The sequence below is a fragment of the Zea mays genome, chromosome 6 (assembly GCF_902167145.1).
Source record: "Zea mays cultivar B73 chromosome 6, Zm-B73-REFERENCE-NAM-5.0, whole genome shotgun sequence".
Taxonomy (NCBI): domain Eukaryota; kingdom Viridiplantae; phylum Streptophyta; class Magnoliopsida; order Poales; family Poaceae; genus Zea; species Zea mays.
This window is the reverse complement of record NC_050101.1, coordinates 134707043-134725761: the sequence shown is the minus strand read 5'-3', so window position 1 is coordinate 134725761 and position 18719 is coordinate 134707043. Positions and strand designations below refer to the sequence as shown.

The 18719-nt window shown below is 50.8% G+C and overlaps 2 long non-coding RNA genes across 2 annotated transcripts; one reads left to right on the top strand and one right to left on the bottom strand.

Moving 5' to 3' along the window:
• Positions 1-9755: 9755 nt before the first annotated feature.
• LOC103630037 (uncharacterized) lies at positions 9756-11434 on the bottom strand. Its single transcript, XR_554784.4, has 2 exons — positions 11050-11434; positions 9756-9971 (listed from the first exon to the last, which is right to left on the bottom strand). It is a non-coding gene; the product is annotated as an uncharacterized lncRNA (long non-coding RNA).
• A 2252-nt stretch (positions 11435-13686) lies between these two features.
• LOC103630035 (uncharacterized) lies at positions 13687-15750 on the top strand. The gene is made up of 4 exons (XR_002263225.2): positions 13687-14581; positions 14881-14977; positions 15105-15230; positions 15354-15750. It is a non-coding gene; the product is annotated as an uncharacterized lncRNA (long non-coding RNA).
• Positions 15751-18719: the final 2969 nt, after the last annotated feature.

Genomic DNA, 18719 nt, shown 5'->3' with positions numbered 1-18719 from the left:
CCGACGCCTCGACGCTCGCGGTGACTCGCAGCTCGTCATCGACCAAGTCATGAAGAACTCCCACTGCCGCGACCCGAAGATGGAGGCCTACTGCGATGAGGTTCGGCGCCTGGAAGACAAGTTCTACGGGCTCGAGCTCAACCACATCGCTCGGCGCTACAACGAGACTGCGGACGAGCTGGCAAAAATAGCCTCGGGGCGAACAACGGTTCCCCCGAACGTCTTCTCCCGGGATCTGCATCAGCCCTCCGTCAAGATCGACGACTCGCCCGAGCCCGAGGCGCCCTCGGTCCAGCCCGAGGCGCCCTCGGTCTAGCCCGAGGTACCCTCGGCACAGCCCTGGGCACCCTCGGCTCGGCCCGAGGCGCCCTCGGTTCAGCCCGAGGTACCCTCGGCCTCCGAGGGCGAGGCACTGCGCATCGAGGAGGAGCGGAGCGGGGCCACGCCTGATCGAAATTGGCAGACCCCGTACCTGCAATATCTCCGCCAAGGAGAGCTACCCCTCGACCGAGCCGAGGCTCGGCGGGTAGCTCGACGCGCCAAGTCATTCGTCTTGCTGGGCGATGAGAAGGAGCTCTACCACCGCAATCCCTCAGGCATCCTCCAGCGATGCATCTCCGTCGCCGAAGGTCAGGAACTCCTCCAAGAGATACACTCGGGGGCTTGCGGCCATCACGCAGCGCCTCGAGCCCTTGTCGGGAATGCTTTCCGGCAAGGCTTCTACTGGCCAACGGCGGTGGCGGACGCCACTAGAATTGTCCGCACCTGCGAAGGGTGTCAATTCTATGCGAAGCAGACCCACCTGCCTGCTCAGGCTCTGCAAACGATACCCATCACCTGGCCCTTTGCTGTGTGGGGTCTGGACCTCGTCGGCCCCTTGCAGAAGGCGCCCGGGGGCTACACGCACCTGCTGGTCGCCATCGACAAATTCTCCAAGTAGGGTCGAGGTCCGACCTCTGAACAGCATCAGGTCCGAGCAGGCGGTGGCGTTCTTCACCAACATCATCCATCGCTTCGGGGTCCCGAACTCCATCATCACCGACAACGGTACCCAGTTCACCGGCAGAAAATTCTTGGATTTCTGCGAGGATCACCACATCCGGGTGGACTGGGCTGCCGTAGCTCATCCCATGTCGAATGGGCAAGTAGAGCGTGCCAACGGCATGATTCTACAAGGGCTCAAGCCTCGGATCTACAACGATCTCAACAAGTTCGGCAAGCGGTGGATGAAGGAACTCCCCTCGGTGGTGTGGAGCCTGAGGACAACGCCGAGCCGAGCCACAGGTTTCACGCCGTTCTTCCTAGTCTACGGGGCCGAGGCCGTCTTGCCCACTGACTTGGAATACGGCTCCCCGAGGACGAGGGCCTACGACGATCAAAGCAACCAAGCTAGCCGAGAAGACTCGCTGGACCAGCTGGAAGAGGCTCGGGACAAGGCCTTACTACACTCGGCGCGGTACCAGCAGTCCCTGCGACGCTACCACGCCCGAGGGGTCCGGCCCCGAGACCTCCAGGTGGGCGACCTGGTGCTTCGACTGCGGCAAGACGCCCGAGGGAGGCACAAGCTCACGCCCCCCTGGGAGGGGCCATTCGTCATCGCCAAAGTTCTGAAGCCCGGAACGTACAAGCTGGCCAACAACCAAGGCGAGGTCTACGGCAACGCTTGGAACATCCAACAGCTACGTCGCTTCTACCCTTAAGATGTTTTCAAGTTATTCATATACCTCGCACCCACGCAAAGTTTAGTCATCAAGGAAGGGTCGGCCTCGCCTCGGCAAAGCCCGACCCTCCCTCGGGGGCTAAAAGGGGGGGAACCCCCTCTGCGTTGAAATTTTCCTCGAAAAAAAAGATCTCTTCTGCCAGAATATCTTTCGTGCTTTTTGACTACTTCGAAAAGTGGATCCTGAAAACGACGGAGTACACGTAAGCAGCCAAGGCTGACCGAGCCGAGGGACTCCTACGCCTCCGGGATACGGATACCTCACTCATCACCTTCTGCGAGAAGTAACTCGCGTTCGGATAAAGTGACTCCGCGGACCGAACAAGTCTTTACGTTCGGAAGCTCTTCTGCCGAAGCGATCCTTCGAGCCTTCTCGACTGAGTCGGTGACAGGGCCTCATGGACGGGTAAAGGTGCGCGTAAGCGGCAAGGCCGACCGAGCTGAGGGACTCCTACGCCTCCGGGATACGGATACCTCACTCGTCACCTTCCGCGAGAAGCAACTCTCGCCCGCACAAACATCCCTGTTACCGACAAAAAAGTCCAGATACTCGAAACAAGAGGAAAGGAGACGCAGCTTTACAACACAGCGAGGGTGTGTATTCTGGCCTCGGCGGCCGCAGAAGGCACACGCTACAAGACACTCTGATCCTGCAGGCTCGGGTCTTAGCGCTGGAAGGGGGCAGCAGCACCCTCGACATTGACGACACCTTCGGCGAGATCCGACCTAGCCTCGGACGGCGACGCGGTCTGAGGATCTCCGCTCTGGAGGACGACGTCATCATCACGCCCGGGCAATCGCTGCCAGGGACTTCTCCGGGAATCCGGCCCGAGCAGGCGGCTCGGCCGGTTACCCCTAGGGCCTCGGCCAACCATCTTCCAAGGGCGCCAGCCCGACCCGAGGCCTCGGCTGATCGACTCCGGCGTCGGTCCCGCTGACGGACAATCCAGTTAGGCTCCGGCCAACCAGGTTTCATTTTCGAGTCAACTCCGCCTCTGTTCATGCTGATACCGCTACCCCTGGCCTCGGCTCGTCGAAGAGCGGCCAAGGGGTCCCTTTAACTAAGCTAGAGGAGCCTCAGACAACAAGGCCGACCGAGCCGAGGGACTCCTACGCCTCCGGGATACGGATACCTCACTCGTCACCTTGACACGGGGCGACTCATGCTTGGTGAAGCGGTTCAGATAATCAATAGGCGAGTCTTAGTGCTCGAAAATGAGGAAAAAACACGGCTCCGTGCCAAAATTACATACATGTTCAGGCCCCGAAAGCCATAATGAACAAAACACTGGCATTCAAGATGCCATCACAAACGGACACCGGTTCCGTCCTCGCGGGTACGAACAACCTCCGCACCGGGAGCCTACGGAGCGACGAGCTCTGGCGAATCACCAGCAAACGCGGGTCGCTCCAAAGCGCACCGGCAGATCCTCGCTGCCGTCCTCGCCGCAAATGCGAGGAAGAGGGTGGAATGTTGCATCCTAGCCGGGCAGCAACAGTTCGCCTTCCCCGGCATGGCTGGGGGACGTCTCCGCCGCAGGGCTGGAGGGCGATTGCCACCACCAGAAGCTGGAAGAAGAGGTGGCCCGCCGGCCCGCGCAGGAGGTAGAGCCCCGGCTTGCCTCGCTCCCCGCCCCAGCGAGGATGGCGAACACCCTCAACACTGAGGGCGGGATTGGGATCACAGCCCGGTTTGCCTCCCCCCATCCAGGAGCTGGAGGTCACCGTCTTGGGCGACCACCAGCGGAGGGGAGCAACCGGGCTGTGTGATGAAAATCCTTGAAGCCGAACGATGGCTGAAAGGTACCAACTCCCACGGAGTTGCGTTCCTCCAACGATAAGGCGAAAAGACGGCGGGCATCCCCCATCCGGGGGCTTGGAAGGTGGAAAGACGCGATGCATAAGGAAGGGAGAAGACATGGTCGCCTCCCGAAAGGGATCGCCCTCCTTTTAAAGGCCACTCTCCCTGCTTGCGCCTCCAACCGTCACGGGCTGAGTCTTCTCCAACACGTTCCAAGGTCCTCCCCTGCGGCGCGGGGGCTGGGTCCCACATGTCATGCAAACCGGCTCGGAGCAGAAGAAGTCAAACCGCCGCGCGTGGTGCACACAACTGCCCAGCGGTTACAAGTGACCCTCCACTTTTGCCCAAACCAACGGGCGAAAGAGGCGGGCAGCCATGCAGGCGGCATGCAACCGCGCCAAGTGGACGCGCTTCTCCGACCCCCGACACGCCAGCGTGGAGGCCCAGGCCCACGCGTCACACAACCGGCGCGCCGGATGTTGCATGCAAGCAACTGCACCGCCACTTGTGCCACCACCGCGCCTCCTCGATTGCGGAACCAGTACCGCGACTCGAGGCGACCCAGCGCACGACCCAGCGGCACCAGCCTGACGCGGCGGTCAAACGCGGCCAAAAGTGGGCCGGCAGTAATGGCGGTGGCAGGCGGGCGGGAGCAGCGGTCACGTCGTCAGCCAGGCTCACATCCCATCCGGGGGCAGCAAGAGAACCCCCTCTCACGGCGTGAAGACGACGCGCCCGTGATCCGTTCTCGAGCGGCTCGCGCACGCGCAACGGCCGCCCCGCCAACCACTCACCCCGTCGCATTAACTCCGCGGCAGGACAGGTGGCGCTTCTGGCAGGAGAAGCGGGCGACGCTTCGCCTTCGCCGAAATAACCGCGCCAAAAAAGGTACGCCGCATCGTTTCGATTCCGTATCCTTTTTGTTTTTTCCTCTTTCTCTATCTCTTGCAACAGGGACCGGGGAAGGGGGATACCCCGAAAAGGATCCTTCCCCGTGAAGGAACCAGGCTCCGAGCCTCCTTACTGATCAGAGGTTCGAAGGCTGGCCCCCCGAAGGGTTCAATAGCCGCCTCAGATCGCGTGGGCCCTACACCCACTACTGGTCAGAGGTTCGAAGGCCGGCCCCCCGAAGGGTTCCACGGCCGCCTCAGGCTACCCGGGCTCCGTGCCCATTACTGATCAGGGGTTCGAAGGCTGGCCCCCGAAGGGTTCACAGTCGCCTCAGACACCGAGCGAGGGATGACCAGGGGTACGTTCGATACATAACCGAGGCTCGGGCTGCGCTCCCGAGGTACCCTAGGACATTTCCGAGACCAGCGGGAGCGATCTTGTAACGGAATCCCATTGGAGGGAGGCATCGAGCCCTCGGACCCCGTCGCTAGGGGACCGGGTCCGGCAGATCACCCGCAGGTACTTTTGGGCGTGCCTCTGGGCCCCTAGCCGACCCCTAACGAACGGGGCACGGACGTCCACTCGGATTACCCGCTTGCAGCTCACCGGAGACACCATGTTCGGTGCCCATCGAGGGTAACATGGCGCTTTCCCCCCCTCCTCCTTGCGGAAAGGCGACGTAGGGGCGTATGTAAAAAAGCCGAGTCTGTCCCTGATCGCCCTCTCGCCCTGTGCAGAGGCTCGGGGGCTGCTCTCGCAAACCCGGCTCCGGCCAAACCGTTGACAGCGTCAACATACCAGCCCGAGAACTTGGGCCCGACCGTACACCCGGGCTACGGCCAGTTCGCATGAGGGAACAACCAGACCAGCCGAAGCGTTACGCAAGGCATTAAGACCTCGAAGGAGTGAAACCACTCCTCCGAGGCCTCGGGGGCTACACCCGGCGGGTGCGCTCGCGCGCACCCACCGGAACAAAATGCAACCGAGGAAGGCTGGTCCCCTTGCAAAAAAGTGCGACGAAAGCCTCCAAGCGAGTGTTAACACTCCCTTCGAGGCTCGGGGGCTACTGTCGGGGACCATAATTAGGGGTACCCTCAAGACTCCTAATTCTCAGCTGGTAACCCCCATCAGCATAAAGCTGCAAAGGCCTGATGGGTGCGATTAAGTCAGGGATCAGTCCGTTCGAGCGACTCGATCACGCCTCGCCCGAGCCTAGCCTCGGACAAGGGCAGCCGACCCCAGAGGGTTTCCGTCTCGCCCGAGGCCCCCCTCCAACGGCAGACACATCTCCGGCTCGCCCGAGGCCCTGCCTTTGCTAAGAAGCAACCCTGACTAAATCGCCGCACCGACCGACCAAGTCACAGGAGCATTTAATGCAAAGGTGGCCTGACATCTTTATCCTGACGTGCGCCCTCCGGCAGAGCCGAAGTGACCGCCTTCACTTCGCCGCTCCACTGACCGGTCTGACAGAAGGACAGCGCCGCCTGCGCCACTCCGACTACAGTGTCACTCGACAGAGTGAGACTGACAGGCAGTCAGGCCCTGCCAAAGGCACCATAGGAAGCTCCGCTCCGCCCGACCCAGGGCTCGGACTCGGGCTAAGTCCCGGAAGACGGCGAACTCCGCTTCGCCCGACCCAGGGCTCGGACTCGGGCTAAGTCCCAGAAGACGGCGAACTCCGCTCCGCCCGACCCAGGGCTCGGACTCGGGCTAAGTCCCGGAAGACGGCGAACTCCGCTCCGCCCGACCCAGGGCTCAGACTCGGGCTAAGACCCGGAAGACGGCGAACTCCGCTCCGCCCGACCCAGGGCTCGGACTCGGGCTAAGTCCCGGAAGACGGCGAACTCCGCTCCGCCTGACCCAGGGCTCGGACTCGGGCTAAGACCCAGAAGACGGCGAACTCTGCTCCGCCCGACCCAGGGCTCGGAGTCGGGCTCAGCCCCAGAAGACGACGAACTTTGCTCCGCCCGACCCCAGGGCTCGGACTCCGCCCTGGCCTCTGCCGACGACCTCCGCCTCGCCCGACCCAGGGGCTCGGACTCGGCCTCGGCCATGGAAGACAGACTCGACCTCAGCTTCGGAGGAGCCTCCACATCGCCCAGCCTAGGACGCAGGCCAGCCACGTCAACGGGAAGTGCCATCATCACCCTACCCCAAGCTGACTCGGGCCGCAGGGAACAAGACCGGTGTCCCATCTGGCCAGCTCCGCCAGATAGGCAATGATGGCGCCCCGCACGCTCTGTGACGACGGCGGCTCTCAGCTCTCTTATGGAAGCAGGTGGACGTCAGCAAGGACTCGACCGCTCCAACAGCTGTCCCTCCGTCAGGCACCGTCGCTCCTCCGACGGCCACGACATCACACCAGCAGGGTGCCAAGATCTCTCCGGCTGCCACATTGGCATGTACTTAGGGCGTCAGCTCTCCCCCGCTAGACACGTAGCACTCTGCTACACCCCCGTTGTACACCTGGATCCTCTCCTTACGCCTATAAAAGGAAGGACCAGGGCCCTCTTAGAGAGGTTGGCCGCGCGGGGACGAGGACGGGACAGGCGCTCTCTTGGGGCCGCTCGCTTCCCTCTCCCGCGTGGACGCTTGTAACCCCCTACTGCAAGCGCACCCGACCTGGGCGCGGGACGAACATGAAGGCCGCGGGATTCCCACCTCTCTCACGCCGGACTCCGGCCACCTCGCTCTCTCCCCCCTTTGTGCTCGCCCACGCGCTCGACCCATCTGGGCTGGGGCACGCGGCACTCACTCGTCGGCCTAAGGGACCCCCGGTCTCGAAACGCCGACAGAACCTTAGACCAATTTTAAAAAAAGACTAGCACCTCTCATCTAGTCGAACAAATCCTCAATTCTGGGTAAGGGGTATTTGTTTTTTATGGTTGCATCATTGAGTGACCGATAATCAACACACATCTTCTGGGAACCATCCTTGTTTTGCACAAATAAGATAGGGGCTCCCTAAGGTGACAAACTAGGATGAAAAAACCACATATCTTGTAACTCTTTTAACTATTTCTTAAGTTCTTTTAATTCTTCTACGAACATTCTACATGGTATTTTAGAAATAGGAGTTGTGTCGGCTATAAGGTCTATAACGAACTTCACATCCCGATCTGGTGGCATACCGGGTAACTGTTCCAAAAAAAATCTGGGTAGTCTCTAATTACATGGATATGGTCGCCCACAAATTTGCCTTTTAGCTAATAGATTGGAGGTTTAGTGGATGGGGACAAGGTGACTGCTACCTCAAATCTGTCTTCATCCGGGCTGGTGAGCTCTATAGTTCCTCTAGCACAATGTATAACTGCATTGCACTTTTTCAATCATGCCATACCAAGGATCAAATCTATGCTACTTTCCTCCAGCACTATGGGTATGGCCCAAAAATTTCTTCCCAAAATCGTTATGTTTATTTCATGGCATACAAAATTTGCTTCAATAGGTCCCTTAGGTGTGACAATTACCATGGGTTTGCACATATTTAGGAGGGGTAGATCATGCGAATTAACATAATGAGCAAAGATAAATGAATGTGAAGCCCTCAAGTCAAATAGTATAGATGCTGGTATGGAATTAATGAGGAACGTACCAATGACGATATCAGAGCCATCAGCAGTAGCATCAATGCTGATCTAATTAACCCAACCGAGAGTGAAGTTTTGCTGGTTGTGGTTTCCGGATGGAGCCTGACCGCTGGCAGGTTGATTTGACCTGTTAGGGTTACTATTACGAGCTAGAGTTGTGTTGTGCTGGTATTCCTCTTAGGGCAAGCGTCGGCATAGTGTCCAACCTCACCACACTTGAAGCATGAATTGCATGTAGTGATGTTCAGGCCAGTAGGTCTCGCCGGGGTGCTAGCTGGGGTAGCCTGACGAGGACATGATGTTTGAGGGGTGGCCTGCAGTGGCTGCTGAACAGGGCGCTGGTATGACTGTTGCCCTCTTGCTAAATGAGCTGGGGTACCCCTAAGATTGTGCGTAATGAGGATGACGGCTGCTGCCTCCCTATCCCTGAGTGATAGACTTTCTCTTCATCTCGCATAACTGAACATGTTTGTGTTCAAGGGTTATGGCCTTGTCCAGAAGTTTCTGGAAAGATGGGAATGAGTGAGACATCAGCTGGTATTGGAGTGGCCTGATGAGTCCATCCAAGAGCAATTCATGCTTCTTTTCATCTTCAGCGACCTCCTAAGGAGCATATCTGGACAACTGGATGAATTTGTCTCTATACTCGCTTATTAACATCCCTCCATGCCTGAGTGAGAGGATCTCCTTCTTAATCTTCATTAAACCGACAGGAATATGATAGTTTCTGAAATTGGTTGAAAATTCTTCCTTGGTGATGGTGTCAGCAGCAGCATGTGCAGCGCAGTAAGCATCCCACCAATCCAGTGAGGTGACCCGATGCATATAGTACCTTCTCCATGTCAGTGTATTGGGAAATGTTGAACATATTCTCCATGGACTTCAACTAGTCATCAGCTTGCAGTGGATCTAGGGAGCTGGAAAAGTGGGTGGCTTGTGGCTCTTGAACTCGCTATGTTTATCTCTGGGTGGTGGTTGGTGTGGGTGTTGCTGTTATTGTTGAGATGGGCTTGCATGTCGGCCATGGTGTTGGACATCTGTTGCAGCAGCTGGATTTGGGCGGTGAAAAAGGCTTCCGACCCAACAGGTGAAGGATTTTGGGGGGATTCATCTCCAGTTCTAAATTAATTACTGCCCTTCTTTGGCGGATGCGTGTAGGTTGATCAACACTTCCTCTTGTCCTAGTATTGACCATCTGAGTTAAGGACATAAGGTAAGATAGATATGCAGATAAGACAAATGATTAAATATGGGGCACCTTACTTTTAGGTCGAGATCTTTTGGGTCACAATAGCTTAGTAGATTAGAGTGCCACCTACCTATCATTACTATACTACCTCTATGTTGGTACATGCTAGCATGTACCCATTATAATAGGTTTTATTGCGGATATAACCCCACAAATATTTCAATCAATCGAAGAAGCGAATCAAGCAGTTATAATAAGAACAAACTTTCAAGCGCCTAAATATCGATAAAATATTTTTTTGTCTTAGGTCTCCTATCTCTTTGGGAATTCATAGATATAGGATTCCAAGGTGTGAAATCCTTTTTGTCTTTTAGAGTAGAAAAGATAAGAGTAGTCTGAGTAAAGCAACAAAAGATGAGACAAGATCAAGGAAAGTTTAGAAAGAATCGGAGTAAAGACAAGTAGGTAAGGGTTTTGTCCAGTTTTATCTAGGTTATGTCCTTCAGTCAACATTCCTTTAATACCACTTCTGTCACACCAGGATTTAAGGGCAAACTGGGTGCGTCTCATATGTGCACCAAGTAAAGGTCCACACATACAATGACTCAGTGTATAGAGACAAATGTCATAATCTTTATTACACAATGAAAATGTCTTACAAAATAATTGATAATAAATAAATTGAACTAAGATAATTATTTCCTCGGCGCCAACAATTGACTAGGAGACGACACCTAGATCTCATCGTAGTAGTCTCCTCTGGCGATACCTTTTCTTCTCCTGGTGTGATTATATCAAGGGTGAGCCCCCATATGGTCAACACTCAGCAAGTGTGGAGAATAATGTTCATGAGATCACTTACGGTGGGGGCTCATGTGTAGTTTAAGGCTTATCAACAAATAATGGTTAAGGTTGTGCATTACTTTTAATAAGTTGGTCAAAACTTTATTAACAGTTACTAAGTATAGGTGTATACCAACCCACAATTAATAATAAATCCCACAATGCAATGCAAATGATAGATTAAGTTTAATTCCACAAGTTACTCATGTAAGGGTCCGAGCCGCTCATGATCGTGAGCATGGCTGATATACCAGTTTTACACTCTGCAGAGGTTGCACATCTTTACCCACATTATGTGATACCATCTGCCACGGGGTTATGATTCTCATACACCTCTACCGAGGAGGCGAGGCAGAGTATCCCTACGAGTCCTTTCTAATGTTCCACTAGCAAGAGAGAACCCACTACAGATTCAGGTAGGAGGGGGCGATATAGGAATCCCTCGCACAAAAAGCTATCACATAAAGATCGACCTAATAACCTCCCTATATTGGCAGCTCCTAACACCTCGCTTGCCCCTTTCGACAAAGGATCAACCCCAACTAGCTTTCCTAATTACATGGCCAAGGGCATCCCATTCCACCCTTGTGGTAGCACTATTTTCTCGGGTGGTCGCTCTATGTTCCAATTAACCAAAATAATCTTACGATGAATAATAAACAGTCCATTTGATAATAATACACATTATCAACAGTCGCGATTTCGTGACCCCTATTCAACACAACTCCAGCGGCGGCGCTGAGTTTGTCACAGCGAAGCCTTCGCCGGTGACACCCGGTTTTGGGCACCAGGGCACCATACCCTAGAATAATCTGCCCTATGAAATGCGCCCAGCCCTCAATTCAGACCACCCCGCATATGGTACCGAATAACAGTCCCAAGTCCCCGACCACGACGAGCAGCAGCGCCACAACGCAAACCAGCCCCGACGAGCAATTCGTAGCAGTTAGGCGCTCATCTCCTACAACTCTTGGTGAGCAATTCGTAGCAGGAAGAGGCAGAGACGGATTCTCACCAGTGGTGATGTCACGAAGAGATCGACTCGCGGTGTGGGGCAGATTCATGGCTGAGACTTCCGTCGGTGTGCAATCCACCGTGAGCAGGGCATCTCCGGTCCCGAGTGATGTCTGCACTAGCTTCCATGGCTCCCTGGTGACATCCACAGTGCGCTCATCCAGGATGAATCGATGGCGAGTCGAAGATTGCGTGCGGTGGCCCTGTACTCGCTTTCCTGCGCGTGGTGGTGATCCTCTCCCATAATACGGTGGGGCATGGCAAGGGCTAGGCATGGGCATATAGATGGGCCTACGCCTAGAGGATTCATGGACGGACGGTACTCGGTGGTGGTTGTAACAAAGTCCGTGTAGTGTGGTGAGTTTGTTGGGCCGCACGAGAGGATTGCGCCGCGACGAAGAGGCATAGTGGCGATCAGTTTAGTGGCTGACGAGAGGGCCCCACCTATCAGTGTTTCGACGTTCTGTGATAGGCGACGCTGAGCATAGGTCGCGCTAGCCCGCCGAGGCGTGTTACGCGCAATGGCTGTCCATTTGGGCCCATATGGCAGTGCTGAGGCCATGACGTGTGCGCGATCTAGCAGCATAGGTAAGTTGGGCCAGCGACGTGAGCGGGGAGTGGGATGCAGGTGTTTTTCTTGGACCGGGAGCTTAGGTTTTGACCCAGCGCGAGGATTCTCTTTTTTATTTTTGCTTTTATATTTTGGTTTCCTTTTTCTTTTCTAATTTGTTTCAAATTCAAACTGAGTCAAAGTTTCACACCCAAATTAAGTGCATAGCTCAAAACTCCACTATGCGTGCATAAGATTATTTTATTTGTAGTTTATTAATTAGGCTACTTACTTAAACTTGAGAATTGATATATCAAATCTCTACTACTATTATGTATAAGCATTGTAGGCGTCCACTATCGGCGCGGTGCACGTTCTGCCGCTCCGCTCACGCCCGCGGCCTCCCGCAGCCGCGATTCCCGCCGCGCTTACCTTCCATCCCCGCCGCGCTCACCTTCCATCCCCGCGGCGCTCATCCTCCGCGCAGCCACAGCCGCGATTCCTCCCCCGCACCTTCCATCCTCCGCGCCTGACTCCTCGGTTCCCAGCGCTGGATGCGTCCCTCCCGCAGCGCCCCGCCCCGCCCGCACATCCCTCCCGGCCGCCAAGCCCGCTTCCCGAGGCCGCATCCAGCGCTGCCCGCGGCCTATTCCATCCCGCAATTACCGCTCGCGCAAGGGTTTCCATCCCGCGGCCGCATCCAGCGCTGCCGGCGGCCGATTCCATCGCACCCCGCCCCGACTCCTACCCAGATGCCGGCCACGGCCAGCGGCGGCGCGCGGCCGGAGGAGGTGTTGCCCGCACCAACGGTGTCGGCGTCTGCGTCGAGCTGCATGGGGACGAGGGCGAAGGAGCTGACGGCGAGGCTGGCGGCCGCGGGGCCCTCCCCGGGTGCCGGTGCCGGCGGAGAGGAGGTGGAGCACGAGCGCGTCCGCGCGCTGCGCGAGATCAAGAACCAGATCATCGGAAACCGGACCAAGAAGCTGCTCTACCTCCGCCTGGGCGCCGTGCCCTCAGTCGTGTCGGCGTTGGCGGATCCCGGAGCCTCGCCGGCGGCGCTCGTGCAGGCGACGGCCGCGGCGGGGATCTTTGCGTGCGGCGTCGAAGACTGCGCGCGCCGTGCTGGCCGCCGGCGCTGTGGGGCACCTCACTCGGCTCCTCGCTCACCCCGACGAGAAGGTAGTGGAGATGCCATATGAGTCATACCATTGTGAGCACTGGTCAATGGCAGTGGAGATAAATTACTTAATTCATTCCTTTTTTTGTAAGGAGTTACTCAATTTGTTAGCAGTTCTCTTTATGGAAGTCTGCTTCCTACTGCTCTGCTCATGTCCTGGTTGGAAAAGTCAAATATTCTAAACCCTTTCTGAGTATATGTATATCCATGTGTAGCTATGTTTTTACCAAATATTTTGAACCCTTTTTGAGTATATGTATATCCATGTGTAGCTATGTTTTTACCGTTAGATCCAAAGAATCATCAGGGCTTGACCTAGGAACAAGATTGATTTTACATAATTGTATAATTGTCTTGTTAGGTATTCCATCATATGTCTGCTAATTGTCTGGAATTCTTACTAAATTTCTACTTTCCAGAATCTATATCCAAGTTTGTATCTTGGCTATTCGATATTTGTTCTTCTACTGTTGGATTTTGTGCATTGATGAAATGAGAGCTGGATCACCAAGGACAAAATAGAAGTAGCTGCTTATTGGTACAAAACTTACTCTATTCCATGAAGTGTGGCTTTTTTTGATATTTTAGTATCCACAACTTCTTCACAATATGCACAAACATACAGTACCAACCATAGTTATTATTCAAGCAAATCAAAGTTGTGTAACTGTTTGAAGATCGTGTATATGAACAATTAATGAATCTATTCAATACCCAAAACCCCTTATAATGTACCCCTCAAAAATCTTACCCCGGGATCAGTTCTGATATAGGGTTCTCTTGCCCATAAATCGTCATTTGTGTACTTACCTAGATTTCCATCCGTAATCAGCACTGCTTCAAATGATCCATGCAGTTTGTCTCCATTCCATGGTTAATCAGACACCACGGCAGTAAAGTCCCTTTGAGAGCTCCTCACAAACAATCTGACCATATTTTATGCTTTTCTCCACCTCATTTTTCGACTTTTTCCTCCAGGGACTGAATCTGGACTTTCAACTTAATGCTTCTCTACCTGTTGTCATACCGAAGCTGGTGCTCCTGGAAGAGCCTCACCAACATATCCCTGATGGCCCTCTCTGCTTCATGCTCCAAGCACTTGGATGTTCACCTTGAAATATAATTATTATTAGGGACTATCCAAATAATAATAACAGATGGAAGGGGAGGTCTTTCCCCTAGGGATCAAGTTTCCTTTTTAACGTTGAAAGGATCCATAACAGATGGAAATGCCATAGCTATTGCAAATGGGATGCATATTATGATGTTTTCTCCAAAGCACTAGCCACACATGATGAAAATCACAATTTGCCTGAAACATGTTTCCTCTTTTTGTGCAATACCAAGTGGCAGAGCCAGGGCTCAGGCTGTCCTAGCTGCAGCCCTGGCTCCAAGCCATAAAGGTAATGTAAATCCTCTAGAAATTCTACAAATTCCAAAAACATTCAAACGACTTGACCCTGTATTAACATTTCTGGCTCTGGCAACACCCCATTCCACTGGCTGACACCCAATATTCATACTGTCTATGGGACCCTAGATACCATGAGACACTTATTATTTGTTCTATTATTCAATTTTTTTGTTTCTTTTGCTTTCTATTATTAATTAACATGCATCTCCTTGACTTATTTAATAGGTGTTGACTGTTGACTTGATGGATCAGATTATGGATTTTCCTGTTGACCCAATCATGGCATTAAGGCCTATAAGTATAAAGCAGAAATACTTCTTAAGGAATACTTGCTAGCAGATTCATATGTTCTATACACTTCTGTGCTCGTGGGGCTTCTGATGTGCAAGTTGGTACTGTTATTTACTCACTCTGAGTTCATCTGTTAAATTTTATGCCTAATCTTACAGTGCATTTACATGGGACCATATTTGTATCTGTACATGGAAACAAAATATATATACGTAACTTGATAGACTAGCTCAGTAGTTTGTTTGGGTTTCATTTTGAACCTTAGTAATAATAACTTGATAGATCAGGTCAGTAGTTTGGTTGAGTTTCATTTTCAACCTTAGCATTCAGATATCTATCCAGAAGCAGGTTGTATCGTATTAATTCCTTTGTTAATTGCTTCCTTATGTTCTCGCTGCAGATTGATCCAGCACAATGCCGAGGAGACTGAAGACTAAACTTGGAGGTGCTACTGAAGAATGTGACTTTGATTCAAAGGGCAAAAGTGATAATGAGATGTGTGTGTTGTATTTTCATTCCTCGGGACATAAATGTTATTTGTAGGTAGAAGTTATAATACTTGTTTGTAGCTGTTCAAGTGCCATAATTGACACAACACACGCACGTACGCCTTCTGTTCTGCAGGTGGTTTGTGCCAGTTAATATAGCGACCACGTTCATGATCGGTGGCACTCTGGGCTGGATAGCTTGCAGCATATTGAAGCCACCGCAGCACTTCAGGGGCTTGATCATGGCCTTCTGCTCAGCCAGGTACTTGTCCTTGTCCATGGCTGTAAGGGGCTAACTATCTTGTTTGTTTAATTTCCCACATACATACACGAGTCTAGCGAGTTCTTCAGTCTGAGTGAATCTGTCTTGCTCCGCATTGGGCAGCTGGGTTGCCTCTTCATATGGACGCACACGTACAGCCTGATGCAGAAGTCCGGCAAGCTGTACAACAAGATGCAGTCTAAAAGCATCCAGTGCCCAGCCGACAGTGACGAGGAGCATGAGCACGCGAAAGAAGATGGGCCAGCTGGCTGCGCTGACGAGGAGGCACCTCTTCCGACCAGGGGCGAAGCCAGGATCCGAAGACAGAGGGGGCAGGCTTAGCCTCCAAGCGACCAAACCAGCAAGGACACAATATAAAAATGGCAAGAGAACCTACCACAATGTATATATTGATATATAATCTTCATTAAAAAACAGTATAATGAAACATCTATTTTGTCAAACAAAATAAAATTACATCTCAGTTATTTTGAATTTAGCTCTACGTGTATTAGCTAGATCATAGGCCTTGATAATATCATCAGAACAAATTATTGCCGCTAATTCCCTTTCAATATAAACGACCAGATAATCCCATAAATAGGCATCTCCCATTTTTCTTCGAAGACGTGTCTTCACAAATTTCATAGCTGAAAAGGCTCTCTCTGTGATCAAAGTTGACATAGGGAGAGTTAAGAGTAATCTCAATAATTTATCTACCATCGGATAAGAAGAACCTTTACCCAGCTTAACTAATCCACTTGGTTGGGTTAAAAATTAAGGGTTTCAGACTACTAAATAATAAACTGGCAGCAAGATAATGGGCTATAGGATACATTATTAATCTGACTTGGTTGGGCCATTGGGGGGTGCCAGGCCCACTCCGGCCCCCCCTGGTGGCTTCGCCACTGCTTCCGACGTCAGTCAAGCCTCGCGAGCACGAGCACGGGGAAGAGGAAGAACACCAAATGGTAAGCAATTTTACAGCGTAGTCGACTTCCTATCCCGTGACCCGCTGTACCGCTATGTGCTGATGGTGCAGTTCGCCGTGCCTCCCGCGATGAATATCGGTACGTACGTCCATGAAACTCTGAAGTCGATCGATGGTGCTCCGTTTTTGCTGTGTTCGGCAGTCTGATTCCTGAGAGACTCGTGTGGTTCAGGAACAATGGCTCAGCTGTTCGACGTTGGACAAGAGGAATGCTCCGTGATTTTTCTCTGGACGTACCTCGTTTGTTACTCGTATGTTACTCATATGAATAGAAAGTAACATACGCTTTTTTCATTTTGAAAAGAAGAATGATATTTTTGAGCTAACAACTAATGTAAAATAATTCTTTGAAAAAAGCGTTGAACATAACAGTGTTTGTTTCTAGGATATGTATGGTAACTGCATATTTTGGAAAGTGGATGCAACTTAAGGCAAATGTGGACCACATTTCAAAAACAAAAGGAATTTGAGTTATAAGATCTTTTCTAAGGCTCAGCCAAGTGGCACAGCTAAGCTAAGAGATGACTCAGCTGCATAACACTAGCTGTAGTGTTGTTTTAAAATCTACAAATGAACAGAATCACTGAGAGTTGAAGCAATTCATGTGTCTCAACAGTATGATGTGATACCAGGCATAGTTTCAGAATTGAATATGCTGATGACACATTCTTCAAGAGAATTTTCAGATGATCTGTAACCTCGCATAACATACTAAAGCCCCATCTAATATCTTGATTATTGTTTGTTCTTACTACTTCAGTCGTATGACTTCACACACATAATCAGTTTTGTTCAAAGGTTATGCCTCTCTTACAAAGATGAAAAAAATTGAATGGAACAACTGGTGAGATTAGCATTGCAATTTATCCAGCAGGTTATCTATAAGTTTTTAATGATACTTGATCTAATCCTTTTATGTTCCAGAGGAATGTCCACTGTCCATGCAATATTCATTACAATGATGTCAGTATACCTAGGCTCTCCATGGGTGGTGCGAACCGAAGACTGTCTCTTGGTGGAGCCACTATGCAAGCCCCCAAAACAGTATACTGCACTCCAAGACAGCTCGTGCCGCCAAGAAGGCTGAAGATTTGGGCGCTTTATCTCCTAGATTAAAAAATGTTCAAATTTCAAACTAAATTATAAATGCACAATAAAAGAAATCCCGGCATGTTACGCAAACATATTTAGATATAGATATATTTATATTAATTGCTTTATTCATTGATTTGTAAATGTTTCAAATATGAAATGCACACACACATTGTTTCTTTTACTTAGGAAAATGATTCAATTCCTCACTTCACATATTTGAATGCACAAACGAAAATACATCATGATGCAAAGTATTTATTATACTATTATTATTCTATCCTTGTAAGTAAATGCTCCAAAACATATAATAAAGAATAATTCACGTATTATTCATTTTAGAATAATATCATTTTTGAATGCGTGCTCAAATCAAAGTTAGTTCAAAAATGAATGTGTCTCTTATGCTGAGGGAAATACATATATGTATATATTATATTAAGAGTTACTTGAATGCTTTGAAAAGTGTTTCCAATTGTATAGTCCATGAGAGAGATATTCCTCTTTAACAGATAGATTATGTTTTCTTTTCTGAATTACATTCTAGATTTAAAAGTTTTTGGATGTATATCTCTAACATGTTTTAGTATTGTCATCTACTTGTTTTAGGGGGAGATAACTCCAGATTATCGTAATTCTTATTGAAAAATATTCTAGATTAAAAAATGTTCAAATTTCACAAAGTGCTTGTTTAGTGGCAGATTTGTTTTTTGTTTCTTCATGTATAGTGAGTTTGGATTTAAAATTTTGTAGAGGACATCATAATTTATGCTAAATAATGCATAATATTTGTGAGCATCTCCCTCTCTCCCCACCCCTCCTGATTCTGCAACACATCAACATGTATCTCCAAATTTTGGAGCTGCATTCTTGCATCTTCAAGATCAGCCGCAGTTAACTAATATTATTGCTCAAAACTGATTCAGCCTGCAGACTCCGGATTTTTATTTGTACAGATGCCTGACTCAGAAATAAAGATAATCTAACTCATGTTCAACACTTAGCAACCTCACCGAGCAGACTGAGATTCAAATACCGGATGATTAGCACTCACACTGCAGGTCTAAAACTAAACATGTTTTAGTTTCCAGTGCCATCGTTTCAGCAATTTGAAACCCATCAATTATCCGTGTCCTTTATTTGTCTCCATCTGTCAGCAACTGAGCTTGCAGGTTGTTTTTCTACGGTGACATCTTTCATAGGTTGCCTGGATGATGTTGAGTCTTGAGTGATATCATGGTTAATTTCTACACCAGTGCTGATGTCTTCATCTTGTAGGAGTTTAGAAACACACATGCTGATTAACATTGTCTTACTCATACAAAGTAATGTTATAAAAAGATTGTATCATAAATAGCATTAAAACACAAAGTTACCGTGCTTCAAACTACAGTAGTAACTCAGAA